A 14,624-nucleotide genomic window follows, 5' to 3' on the forward strand; every position below is an offset into this window, starting at 1 on the left:
ATCACAAAGTATCCATATGAAAGTCAAGTATATGAGTCTTACAGTATCTCAGAAGTACAGCTCATTTGGAAATAGATATTTCAACTGAAAATCCATTCAAGTGGTCAATGACACATTTCCATATTCACTGCCACCACAGCTTTCTTCAATACCAACTGTTGTCTGTGCTTTGTTAAATGGCACGTATGATATGATGAACTGAAAAAGCTCACTGCCTCTTTTATAACTTAATCTTAAAAATTGTGTTGTCATTTTATGAGATAGGGTCTCAATGTCATTCAGGCTGACCTCAAACTCACGGCGATCCTCCTGCCTCAGTCTCCTAAGTGGGGAAATTATAAGTGTGTACCCCCACACCTGACTCAAAAGTTTTGATTATAAGTATTTTACAGTTTGACAGACATATTGCATAGAAAAGGCAAGTTGTTTCATTGAAATCATGTAAGAAAATCAGAAGATATATCTTGAGAGACAGTTATTCTCTCGAGTTTCACAGTGTCAACATCTGTAAAAATCCTGGAACATGTATACACGCAAAATTGTTGTGAAATATAGCAAGTGTATATTGTCTCAACAAATTCAAATCAAAATACAGACTATTTCTTTGTCCATACATCGATTATGTTTTATTGTGAAATAAAATTAAATTTATAAGTTACCATGGGTTTCACTTTTGACCTGCTTCTCAAAATGAGAACATTTAGTATTTATGAGAAAATACATTGAAGACTATATGAATCTAAATGGTTTCTACTTTTTTCTACACTGATCATGTGTATATGTTTGAATATATATTTAAGAAGTGTGAGATTAAGGACTATGGACATTTAGCAAAATTGTGCCTTTAGCTATTCTAGTTATTGATTTAAAACCACTCAGTAATGCCTTTTAAAATTCATAATTATATTAGAAATCAAGTCCCTCCTGAACATATGAGTGCTACGAGCTGTGAAACTGACTCCATCTCAATTGTTACTAAACAACATGAAACATGCAACACTACAGTAGGATGTGATTGCAAGTTGATTCCCTGTAACACCAAATCTGAATATATTTCCAGAGAATTCGTAGTTTATTGGTACTTCTTTGTTCCAGTTTAATCTCACTTTGACTGCTCAGAGGAATAATTGCAAAGATCCGAAGAATGAAACTGATACCAGGGGGTAATTCCACATCACAAAGTCAGTGGGAACACATCTCTGGTAGCAGCGTGTAGTTACCAGTGTGTCGTGAGGTTGTATTCGACACGGTAGGCCCACCACCTGTCCTGGCCAACTATCTGAGGGTGAACCTAGACCCTACTTGGAAAAATGATGATTCCATTCCTTTCAGTCATACAGTTCACTTAAAAGCTTTAAACATGTAGATATTTGTTTCTAACTTGGGCAATTATCTCCATTAAACTAGATTTTTTGTTTTTCTTATGTTTCAAAGAATAACATTATAACTCTGTCCAAGTGTTAATAAATTATACTTATTTAACTGTTCTTTAAAAATCTTCCCTTTGCTCTATAATGTGGTTAGAGTCGTGGGATTTGTGAATAGCTCGGCAAACTCATAATTTCAATGGGCTTTAGGTTTCTCATCGATAAAATGTTAATCCTTTATTTTATTTCTACTTCTTTTTGCTTTCATATTTCTTAGTTCTGTGATCTCATGTCTTGCTCTGCCTTTTCCACTCCCATCCTGGGACGCATACATGGACGTTTTTATTCCCATCCCTTCACATTCTAAGAATAAAGTATAGCTTTAAACCGAACACTGTTTTGTACTCTCAGTGCACCCAAGCAATGTATACATTCAGCATAGTATAGTAAAAGACATCTTTCCCTCCTCTCCAGTCCCCGCCTCTCTGTTTAAAATAGGTATCATTATCTTTCAATGTCTTTTACAACTACAAACTTGACCAGGCATAATATAAGAGGCACTGTGTTTAACTTGGACAGCATCACTGACAGCAAAGCATACAATACATACTAAGATACAGTTGCTGCTCTCAAGGATATTTCTACCTGTTGAGGAAATGAATAAGCACAGAATGTACAATAAGATGATAAAAAACAGGTTACGTCAATGTTCCAAATGAGTGAGTATGACTCAAAAAGAAGTAAGACGGGCTAGCCAGGGGTCTTGGTGAAGGCCTGTAATTCTAGCCCTTGGGAGGCTGAGGCAGGAGGATTGCTGTGAGTTCGAGACCAGCCCGGGCTACATAGTAAGTTCCAGGTCAGCCTCAACTACACAGTGAGACCCTTTCTCAAATTAAAAGAGAGAGAGAGAGAGAGACATATAGAAGGGCTACATGTTATAGACAGTAAAGAAATTCAAGGGAGAAAGTTTTGAAGGGTAACAAGTAGAAGAAAAATGGCTGTTTATATCTATCCTTTCAGACACTAAAAACAGTTGTTCTCCACATCCTTACCAATAATTGGTACTATCAAATGGTTCAATTTTCTGAAACTCAAAATTTTGTAGTTCAAAATAGTCTCTGTTATAGTTTCAGTCCGATTTTTCTCTGCTTACTAGGATACTACACTGTTGGCATGTATATGGACACATATAAAATGCTGATGGATACGTTTGCCATCTTTTTTCTATTAATATTCCTAAAATATCTATTTTGGTTTCTATATTGTCACACAGTTGCTGTGTTATACAGTACAGGAAAATTGCAAGTCAGTCAAGTCAGTCAATCATCTGTTTTTGTAATTAGCTGCACGGTCCATTTTGTGAAGTTGGTAAAGGAAGATCTTGTAGGTCACAGGCACTTTGACACACAGGTTAGGAGCGTTAGTTTTATGTTGCAGTGCTTCTTGGGAGGACAATCCACAACAAGATCAGGAGTATGTGCCAGCACACAAAGCAAGTGAGTGCTGTCTTCAACAAGATCATCTTGCTAAGAAATATCAACTCACCAAAATACTGTGCTTACTTTTATACCTGATTTATTTTCTCATTTCCATTCTTTATCTCACTGCAGAAAAATAGCTGATAATGTAGAATTTGTAGCCAGGTATGGGCTGCATGAAGAAATTGGTTCATAGTCTTCTGTGCTTTACTCGCATATCTAACTCTCTCTGTCTATAGTATGTTAATATATGTATAAGTATATATAATACACATGCATGTATGCTGCTATGTGTACATGTGTATCTACCTTATTATTATGTCAATCAAAACAGATTCTATTGGAAAAGATAACATTGATTTGTATGACAGCTGGCATTCTACCTCATCCTAAGCAACACATCTTTACTTTACATATAATAGACACATACTAAATAGTAGGTTTTATAAACACACAATTTAAATACTAATCTTATTAATAGACAGATTTGGAGTAACTCAGAAAACACTTTAAAATTCACCAAATAACCAACTATAGTTACTTAGTACTCACTAGCTTGAATACTGTTAAGAGCACCGTTAAGGAATGAAGTAAGGTATGGTGCCTTTCTTGCACACAATAAGTTTAGCATGTGGAAAATGAGTGTAAGTAAGAGTTTATTGAACCTAGATTTATTTATAAATGTGTAAACCGGTTGTTACTAGACATGGAAATTTGGGGAGAGCCAAGAAAATCTTCCCAGAAGCAAAGATTAATCTGTTGATCTTTATTTTCCCTCATTGAGTTTGTTGCTACATTTTAGGTATACAGTACAATTACGTTCTTCATTGGGATCTTGTACCTTTACATGACAGGTCTTGGTTCTCATTTTTTCCCCTTGTCCCTCCCCTTCCTTCACCCCCTCCTCCCCTCCACATTTATAAACATTTTATTTTCATTTTTTCATTTTCTCCTATTTTTTTGCCTTCCCCTTATTAGCTTTCCCTACCTTTCCCACTTCCCCTATACCTTTAGCCCTTTTCTTCGTATTTCACATAGTCAATTACCTCATTAGGATCTTATGTACTATTATAGTTTATTCACATCAGAGAAACTATTCAGTATTTATACATGTGTAATCTTAATTTGTGAGGGGGGCAGAATGTTTGTGATAGTGGTTCACTATGTAGTTCAGCCTGGCCTTGAACTTGGGATCCTCTTCCCTCAGCCTCCTGAATGCTAGGATTATGTACCACAGTGCCTAGCTAATTTTTCATTGTCCTCCTAACCCTGCACCTCCTAAATGTATCACCTGAATACATTTTCTCTCTGATAATGACAAATGAACTAGAAATATAACATAGGCCCTAACCTAATAGGATCATGTCACCCAAAAATACTTTTAACATAATAAAAATTCAAAATGATAGAAGGATGCTTTGATATCTTTTTTTTTTTTTCAGTTCTGCAAGCACTCTTGTTTTTTGTCTGTTTGCCTACTAATCACCAGAGTTTATGGAAAGCCATTTATGTTTGTTCTTGTTTTGTATCTATAGTCCATGACTTGTCTTGAGGGTCTGTTACTATGTCACTATGAAGAAAAAGGAACAATGGTGAAATATCTCTTCACAAATATGGAGTACTCCACAATAGTGAATAACAAAGCCCCGATCTTGAAAATTACACTTTTTATTCTTTTTTGTGTGATTACCCATTTTTTTCATTTCTTTTTCTGAATGCCATGATATCTGTATTTTTTTAAAAATCTCTAATCAGTGTCATTCTTCTTTCTGTTACTGTTGTGTACAGGTAAAATTCTTCATTATATTGTATCTTTAATTCTTTTTTATTTTTTCCCCCAAATAGTGATTACATCAGCCACCTCACAAAATGATTCTTTGGGGGGGAAAACCTAATAAAATCCTAAGCCCATTCCAAGCTTTCAGTCTTATATTTACTTCAGGCAAACATCTCTATTTAACTGAAACACCCAATGCTTTATAACAGAAGCACTGCCTTCCACAGAAAGCTTTTAAGGAAAGTTTCCTTAGCTTTTAAGGAAGACTTCTTGGTTTTAGAAATTGAGTTTTATTTTATTTGTTTCAGAGTTTGGGACTTTTAATCTGGCCTAAAACACTGAAGGGAAAATCATAAAACATTCTGTTTTCCTTTACAACCCCCCAACACACACACACACACACACACACACACACACACACACACACACTCACTTTGTAGGACAAAATGGTTTTGTACATGGGATGAAACAATATAAATTCAAAACTTAACAGGTCAGGGTTAGCTCTATCACTCATCGCTTTAAAAAGTTTATGAAACGCCCCTGAAAACCAGCAGGTGCATTGGCTCTCTCTTTCCTGAAATGCCATCTGCGCTTCCCAAGTAGACCACAGGACGCACACCGTCTTGGAACTTTGTAGGACAAAATGGTTTTGTACATGGGATGAAACAATATAAATTCAAAACTTAACAGGTCAGGGTTAGCTCTATCACTCATCGCTTTAAAAAGTTTATGAAACGCCAGTGAAAACCAGCAGGTGCATTGGCTCTCTCTTTCCTGAAATGCCATCTGCGCTTCCCAAGTAGACCACAGGACGCACACCGTCTTGGAATGTCCCCCAACGGCTCTGTCATCTACAGGTAACAGAGTAAAACCCCAGAGTCCTTTCTTTCCAACCAACAGGTACAGACAGGGACACAGAAATGAGTCAAACTTCCTCTTCTTCCCTTGTGGCTTCTGGTGTCCTCCTCCTCCCCGACCACCTCGGCCCCCGAAACCACCTTCTCCTTCAGGGTTGGCCCAGTCCAAGGTGACTTTGTTTCCTTCGATTTCACAGTGTCCTTGGCGGCCTTGGCTCTTTCCTCGCTGTTGAAGCCTACAAAAGCAAAGCCCTTGGAGTAGCCGGTTTCCTGGTCAGGGACTATCCGTGCTCCAATGGAGCCCTCAAATGATTCCTTTAAGGTGGCTTCCTCAGACAGACTCTTGAGGAACAGGGTTTTGGTTGGCTGGCTTCTGGAGTTAGGCGAACCAGTCTGATCTTTCTGCCCTCAATTTCCCTTTTATCTCAGGAGTTTAAAGCTTCTTTAGCATCTTCAAATGAAGCAAATGCTATGAACGCTCACCCTTTAGATTTGTCGTTTTGGTTCCGGGGCACTTTGATAAAAGTTGCTTTCTCGAATACTTCCTGGAGTTTCTCCTATTGCCTTATAGGAGAGGTTGCTTAAATACAGTTTTTGATTCACCACGCCAGGTGCTGTTCTTTCCACCTCTGTAGTCTTGGTTTTGACCTTTTTCCGCCGTGCAGTAGAGAGAAACAGATCGCCCATCAATCTCTATTCCCTCCTTTTCTTCAAAGGTTTTCTCTGCATCGGCTTCGGCTTTAAATTCAATATAAGCAATCCCTTTACTTTTCCCGTCCTTGCTGACTAGTCTGATCTCTAGGGCAGCTTCAAACACGTCTTTTAATTCATCCTGAGTGACTTTGTAAGGGTAATTTTTGGCCAAAAGTGTTCTCGCATCTCGATCTTTCTTGCTGTCTTTTTGCCTTTGGGTTTCTCTAGTTTAATTTCACTGCCAAAGACTTTTAAACCAGTGAGTTCCAAGGCCCTTTCCAGGTCTTCAGCAGATTCAAAGTCCACATAACGAAACCTCTGAATTGTACCAATTCTGACATCCACAACAATGAGATCATCTTTAGCAAAAACTGCACTGATACCAGTTTTTAGCTCAGGAGCAGATTTGTTAGAATTCAGATTTCCAACAAAGAAGTTGAAAGCTGTAGTTGGTTCTGTGCCTTCTACTTTCTGTTTCTTGGCTTCTGGAGCTGCCTTCTGTTTGCTCATTTCCTTCTTTCATTTTGAGGAGGATGAAGAGGAGGATCATGAGGAGGAGGAAGAGGAGGAGGAAGAGACTGTCATAGAAACTGAGTTTCAAAGTAGAAGTAGACTGAAGTTAAAAAAAAAGTCTGAAAAACAGAAATATCACATCCTAATAGATAATAAAAGGATTCAAAGAGAAGTGGTAAATGTTAGATCTTAAATAAAGAAAAGAAATTATATTTATCCTCTAAAGCTTTTATTTTGAAATGTTTTAAAAGTTATGTTCTTTGAGCAGAAATATGTTTCTTTGATAGTGCCAATCTACCAAAAGAAAGTTGGTAATGGGGGCCCAAAATTATGAATTTATATGCACATCAAAATCAGAAAAAGGAAAGAAATTTGGATTATTTAATGATGAATGTTTATTTTATCTTTTACAAATACCAGTTGTGTGAAATTTTCTTCTCACAATTACTCAGGCTCAGAACAATTTCAGATATCACTTAATTTTTCCAAATATAAATCACATATATTACAATTCTTATTAAATATTTTTATGCTTAATTTTTTCACTAAAAAACTAAAAATTGAGTGCTTTACATTTTAAATTATAGATATTTTCCTCAAGACTGGTCATTTTAGGAAAGAAAATAAAATCAAACTACTAGGTCATCAAGACAACTTTTTGGTTTATTTCAATTCAAATCACTTAAATTTCAATTAAATTCATTCTGGAAATATATAAGTGCTGATGTCAAAAATAAGGGGATACTGATAAGCAATTTTTGTATAATAGAAACCTAGAAATAAAAGCAAGGACACTAGTAAAATAGAAAAAGTAAAAGCAAGTGTTATATCACATTATAATGTCATCTTGTTAAAATTTTATCATATTTCAAATTTTATACCTATTTATTCTTGGAGATTATGCCAAAAGTTTATAAGGAAAATATGATACATCAGGGTAAAAGAAATGAAAGGAGCTTGTACTACATCTGAAAATTGTTTGTGCAGTTTCAATCTTACAATTCTTTTGCTTACCAATATTTTTTGAATAAAAACTAATTGCAATGAGTATCATTACAATATTCACATAGGAGGCAACCATGGGCTCAATACCAGTCCTTCACACACAAGGTAAAAATAATGAAAACTAGAATTTCACAGGTGTGTAGCCAGGTGGTCAATCTGGAAATAGAAAATAAACAAACAGAAGAAATCAAGGTCAGGTGCTAGGTCAAATCTTGGCAAACAATCAAAACTGAAAAGTCATTGTCTTATTAGAGGTTGAAGCACACAGTTCTCGAGAAGTCTATAGCGTGTTAATATTAAACGGCATGCAATGCCACACTCATGTTTAGCATGTAGCCAGAATACCCATACCCCAAAATCAAAGTGGGGAAACTCAAGTACTGATCAGCAAAGATGAGACAGAGCATAAGAAGAAAATTGATGATTACAGTATTCAGATAACAAATGAGAAGGCAAGATGTCAGAAATTTAGAGAGGAAGTTTGGGCAAAATAGTCAAGAAAAGAATGCTTACTCCATCTAACAAAGATGTAGACTGAAGATATTATTAAGATGTGGAGTTGTCTTTATGTGTCAGAATCTTTTACTCCCCCCCCCATTTTCCTAATAGAGGGGAAATTTCACCATGGTGTTCAGGCTTGCTCTGGAGTAAAGCCATCTTTTCATTTCCACCCTCAAGAGGCTCAGACTATGGGTATGGCCACCGAACCAGTCAGAAATTCTTTTTAATGGCTTCTGAAAGAAGCAGAAGTGAATTCAAGGATGTGGCTAGGTAAGGAGATGGAATAAAAATACTTTTGTATAATTTGATAAGTGGTTAAATTTACTGATCAATTAGATAGCTGAACTTCAAAATTAGAGTATCCAATCTTCCTCAGAGGTAATTATGCCTACATTTTTATTTGTAGTACAGTTATTTTAAAGGACTGTAAATATTTTAAAATTTTTCTGTCTGTGCGCTAATTTAACTACATATTACACTGTACTATTGTAACTCCCTAAGAATACCATCCTAAAACTTCCCATTTGCAGTTTTTTCTTTGTGATTGTCTGTTTGACCTAGTATTATTTTTTTTTCTCTAGGATATAATATTTTCTCATTGGCTGTGTTTTCGGAAGTCACTTCTTCATCTTAAAAAGGTCATTTAAAATTTTCAAGTTTATTTTCCAAGGACAGTTACTCCTCCCAGCTTGACGTTATCCATGAATTTAAGGAGTAAGAGCTCTGTTTAATCATCCCAGTCACTGATGAAGATATTGTAATGGACCCGGGACAGATTCTAAAGCATCATTCAGTATCCACCCCCATTCCTCAGAGCGACATGGACCGATTAATAACTACTCTTACAGTGTGACCTTCTGAGCAGTTGTACACCCATCTTTTAATAGCAGGATCTCAACTCTGCTTTACTGCTCCCTAATTAACGTCATATAAGAGTGAATTAAAAGCCTGACTGAAATAAAGATCTTATATCTGTTGCTTTCCTCTTAACCACAGGGCTTGTCACTCTGTCACAGAGGGAATTAGATTAGTCTGATCTGATTTGTACTTCATATACATGCATTAAAAAACAAAAGAAAAGAAAAATCCTCCTGAGAGCTTCTGTATGCTTGCAAATTGAGAATTGGTGCATAGCAAGAGAACATAGCAGGCTTTGTATTTCAAAATTTTGATGCAAGTAGTGGAAATTCTTTGAAAATCAGAATTAAATGTATTGTGACTTTTATTCTTAAGTATGAAGATAAACATACAGCCATACGTTTGGTCATTTTCCATGACTTTTCAAGCAAAATATATGAAGAAGCTTCAGTGTTCATTTATTTGTTATTTTATTCTCCTTACATACCTTACACATTTGTTTGTGTAACGATCTAACCTCAGATCTGAAAATGAGTAAAATATCTGAAACAAGCCTTAAGGAAGATCACAGATATGATTTAAAATATCTCAAAGAAATTAGAACCATATCTACGAGAAGGTCACTGGGGACTTGGAAAAATGTCTGTCTGCATGTCTGATTAACTTTAAGAAAATCCTCTCATGGTGACTATATAAAAAATTTAGAGTACCCTGAAGGGTACTTGCCTATAATTTCTAACACAAGAAATCTAAGAGAAAAATTTGTAGAGTTCTTTATCTCTCAGTCTGTTCACATTTACACATGAACTTACTGAAACTGTATCAGATTATTTAAATATTTTCAACTTATTCACAGAAATAAAGGAAAATGTAATTTTTACAATTACAAGATTGATCAAGAAAGCCAATCAGTAAACAAATTATAAAAATCAAAAGTACAATATGTTTTTCCCTATTATTTCAGATGATATTTGCTGATTTACTACGTGCCAGGCAGTGATCCATGCATCAGAAACAAAGTCAAAGAAATCAGACAAAATTTCCTGACCTCAAGGGGTCTTCAGTGTAATAGGAGAGGATAAAACATAAGCATATAGGTGAGAAACTTAATTTAGTAGTAGGCATCAGTAATGAATGTGAAGAGAAATGAAGCAGAAATTTTTTAGGAATAGAAAGTGGTATTTTAAAAGGGTCAATAGGAAAGGCTTCACTGAGCAAAAAATGGAAGCAAGAGAGTGAACTATTTGGTTATCTGAGGAGAAATTGTTTCCAGCAGAAAAACATCAAGGAGTAGATCAATTTCCTTTAACTTAATTAGAGCGGAATTGCACACTAGCCTCAAAATGCTAAGCTGATGATGAGGAAAGAGCCACTGACTGTACATAGGTAGAGGTAAATTTTAAAATAATGATATTGTGTTCTATTGCTTGGCATAGATCACAAATATTTACAGTAAAATTTACCCTGTTACTATTTATATGCATAAAGACTATCCTTTACCTGTGTGAACAATTTTATCCAAGAAATACTACTTTCTAAATGTTCTTAGTACAATTTATGCATCGGATAGTCAACTCCCTGAGTAGTATTTTCCTAATGTTCATATTTTAGGACTTCATGACAGAGCAGAGCTTCCCTATGGGTAGGTAGGCTCATAAACTGGAATACCACATACGTACTCAACATATACAAGCACACATGCTCCTATACCGCAGAAGTGATGGAATACTAACGTCAACAACTGCAATTCAGAAATGTTAACTCATTCACCTTTCATAGTCTTAAAAAGCATGAGAAATACCCAAATAAGTAATTTGAGATCATTATACTTTATATATTGGGAGGAAGGGAACACATTTGTCTTATTTAGAACAGCTTAAATTCTAAGGCTTAATGAACTGAAAAAATCATTCAACATGATTGTCAAATGCAGGCTATCCTTTTTCACCTACTCTGCCCTCAAGATTAAGCATACAAAGTTGCCATTGGCACCTGTACAGAAAAAAATCTATAATGTAAGGCACTTTTCAAGGTATGTCAATTTTAAAGGCTTAGAAACGGTGCAATTTAATGCAAAGTGAATGGTCTTATCCTTTTTACAATTTCAGTGTCTGATTGAATCAGCTCAAGCATTGAATCCATCATATTACAGGTAAGGCCAGCTATAACATGACTAAATTGTCAGGTTAAACTTCTATGGATATAATTGACATAATATATTATCCAAATTGTGTGAAAGGACTTTGACATAAAGTGTATAGCTTGCAATTCAGAAAAAGATGGCTTAGACGATGTAGTCCTAGGTCACAAGGAGACTAGGATCAGAACATCCTATGATAAGTTGGTAATTGACAAAGGAGGTAGAAATTATGACCTCCAGTTAACAAGGAGCACCAGGGCGAAGGAAACAATAAGATGACAGAGCATACCACTTGGTGAGTGACAGGATGTTGTATTCTCACTCTAAATTATATGCTGGAAGTTAAAATGCTTAGTAGTAGTGGGGTGGTGTGATTATGCAAGTGATAAGAAAGAAAATGTTCCTACTAAATTAATATGATTTTTCCTATTTAAGAAAAATATACACATTTGTAAATTTATAAAAGTTTAAGCACATTTCCAAGGAATAACTGTAACATGAAGGAAAATTATTCAATAGCAATAAAGACTTTTCGAGGCTGACATATTCCTAGACAGTTTTTTCCATAAAAAAAACTAACATAGCATAAAATGAATATATTAAAAAAATTACATGTGAAGAAATACATGGCAAAGAATTAAAGGGCTAAGTTTTCAGGTGTCATAGGCATTCCCTGAGGCAAAACTAGAACTAGCCAAATAGTCATTATTTTTCATAACTTACATTTAAAAAATACCAATTGTGATAACTCTTAAAGTTGGCCCTTTTTGAACTCAGACATTAAATAAGTTTCACTTTATAAAATTTTACTTCTGTAAAATTGATCAATGATTAATGTGACTCTGACAGAAACAAAATATATGATTGGCAAAAATCTCATCTTATATATAAATAGCAGACCATGAACATAGAAATCTGAGTGGTGTACATGAGAGATGGAAACATTCCACATCATTGTTTAACTTGCATAGATAGGTTAGCTTCACTTATCAAATAATAGGCATTTGGTATGCTGAGGTAGGGAAGAAGTCCTACTAAGAACAGAATAAGAGTCAGATCTGGAAGCTAAGCAGGGTAGGGCCTGGTTAATACTTGAGTGGGAGAACAGAATAAGAGATTGTCTTCTTCACTATTACAACTCTAGCATTTTTGGAGAGCACAGACTCACTAAAATATTCCTAGAGGGCTGGGCACTTAACTCAGAGGTTCCACTGTCTGCCTCACAAGCACAAGGTCCACAGTTCAATCTTGGTACAAAACCCCCCCAAAAACTAAAAAACAAAAACAAAAAACCCTAGATAATTAGTCCAGGATAAATAAGATGTACCAACTTTCCTATAATTATTTGTGTATTGGGTTGTATTGATTTTCTGCATATCAATTTTTTTATTACTGAGAAACACATCATTATCTACCTTTACTGCTTTAGATATTATTTATAATTTGGTTACAATTATTTTTTTTCTTTTAAGAGGTAGTAGGGAAAGAATGAGGCAAGTTGCATCATTTATCTCCTTCGAAGCTCTGAGGAGTATTCACCTGTTTTTACTTCCAACCAGTTTTGACAAATATAAAGACATATATAAGTGTTTCAAAATATTTTGTACTAACATTCTGTTTGAAAATGTATGAAAATAGGAAAGTTGATCTATTTTATTTAGCTAAATACTTTGTAATTCATATGATCTTCGGTTAAATGTACAGTCAGTATTTCTAATGTTTAATTTAACATATCATGGAATCTGGCCACATGATAATAATAATATATAATTTTTATTAAAATATTTCAATTGTCTTCCACAAGTTTACAATAATCCTATTCAGCAGAGGGATAATATAACTGATAGAGCAAATCAGTAATTTATTCTCTATTGTAAAATATCTATACCAGTGAAATTTAGGGATGATTTAAAATAAAAGAGTAAAAAATGCACAGCTGTTTATATTAATTTATATCAAATACATTAAAAAGCAATATACTGTACTAGTAAACAGCTATATGATTATGCTAATCAATTCCATATTATTACATAACATTCCCTTCTCTCCTATTCAAATGTACCAAACCCTTCTCAAGATAGGTTCATAAATTCAGCCAGTCCTTCTGGGTTCCCGGGCACTCCAATGAATAAAGAACTTTACAATATGTGCTTAGGAATAAACTCAGCCTGCTTTGAAATTCTGACATGGCCCTGGTTTCTGTAAGCAAAAATTTATTTAATTTTTGAACAAATTAATTAAGCTCAGTGTTTTGGGTGTCAGAGCCCTACAGTGGGACATATCAAGTTCAATGTACTTACTTTTCTGAAGACTTTTTCTTTTTCATAGACTATCTCTTAAAATTGTTCCATGAAATTTTGCCAAAGTCTTCACATTTGGAGGAAAATTAGTATCCCTTTAATTAATTTTATTAAGTGTGGGAAATTAAGGTCAAATTACAATGCCAGATTATTGTATGTTAGCTATACGAATTACATTCGTCATGTAGAAAAATTTGATCCATGTGATAGTTGACTGACTAGATTGTTGTCATTATCATCTAACCCAATATTTCTCTCTTAAAACAATTATTTTGTTACATCCTGCTCGTGAAGCAGAAAGGTAAGCCATGGATGACATCATAGACCTAACCATGGAATTTAAAAATCAATATGTTTTATAAAATGAAAAGCAAAGTAACTCTGAAATGATATATTTCTTAAAATGTAAAGCCTTTACATATACTTACATTGAATTACAAAGAGTTATATACAACAGCTAATGTTGCTAGTAACGCTACTGTTGGCATCCACGTGATATGAGAGCATTGCCTTAAGTAGTCAAGTTAGCTAAAGTGACAAAAAGCGCTTTAAACTTTGAAAATGAATAAAGTAGAATATTCTTCTCGCCTGCATTGTAGTTCTATTTCCAGAATATCAGGTTATTTCAGCCCTGTGGGGAAAAATGTGTATAAAATGGAATTATGTGCTAGTCTCAAGGATTGTGAACTGTTTTTTGGTCTGCAGGAGTGTCTGTCTCATGAAGAGCTGGGGGAGCACAGATGTCTTCTTGTGATTAATCTTAGTGCAGTGCTCCTCCCTTCATGATAAGGCCTCCCAAATCTTTCTAAAATATGCTCTAAGTGGAACTCGCAAGTTTTGTTAAACTATAGACTAATTCCAGGCCTCGGGCAGAAACTTAATGAGGCTCTACTGAATATAGCAATGCTGTGGTCCTACAGATCATAATTGTCATGAATCGAAACATTACATAATCATTGCCTTTTAAAAAAATATACAACTCCTCTGAGTTCTTTGTGAATTAATGTGTCCCATGTGTTTGTAAGAGTATATGTTAAATTAAAACTCTGGAAATAAGGGAGAAGCAGGGGAAGGGAAGAGGAAATAAAGTAATTATATGATATATATATATATATATATAGATATATATATA

At 34.8% G+C, this 14,624-nt stretch overlaps 1 pseudogene; it reads right to left on the reverse strand.

Moving 5' to 3' along the window:
* Positions 1–5,135: 5,135 nt before the first annotated feature.
* Positions 5,136–14,624, reverse strand: part of LOC104860002 — a 135,912-nt pseudogene continuing 126,423 nt past the window's right edge.

Source organism: Fukomys damarensis, unplaced genomic scaffold (assembly GCF_012274545.1).
Source record: "Fukomys damarensis isolate Sample0158 unplaced genomic scaffold, DMR_v1.0_HiC HiC_scaffold_29, whole genome shotgun sequence".
Taxonomy (NCBI): Eukaryota; Metazoa; Chordata; class Mammalia; order Rodentia; family Bathyergidae; genus Fukomys; species Fukomys damarensis.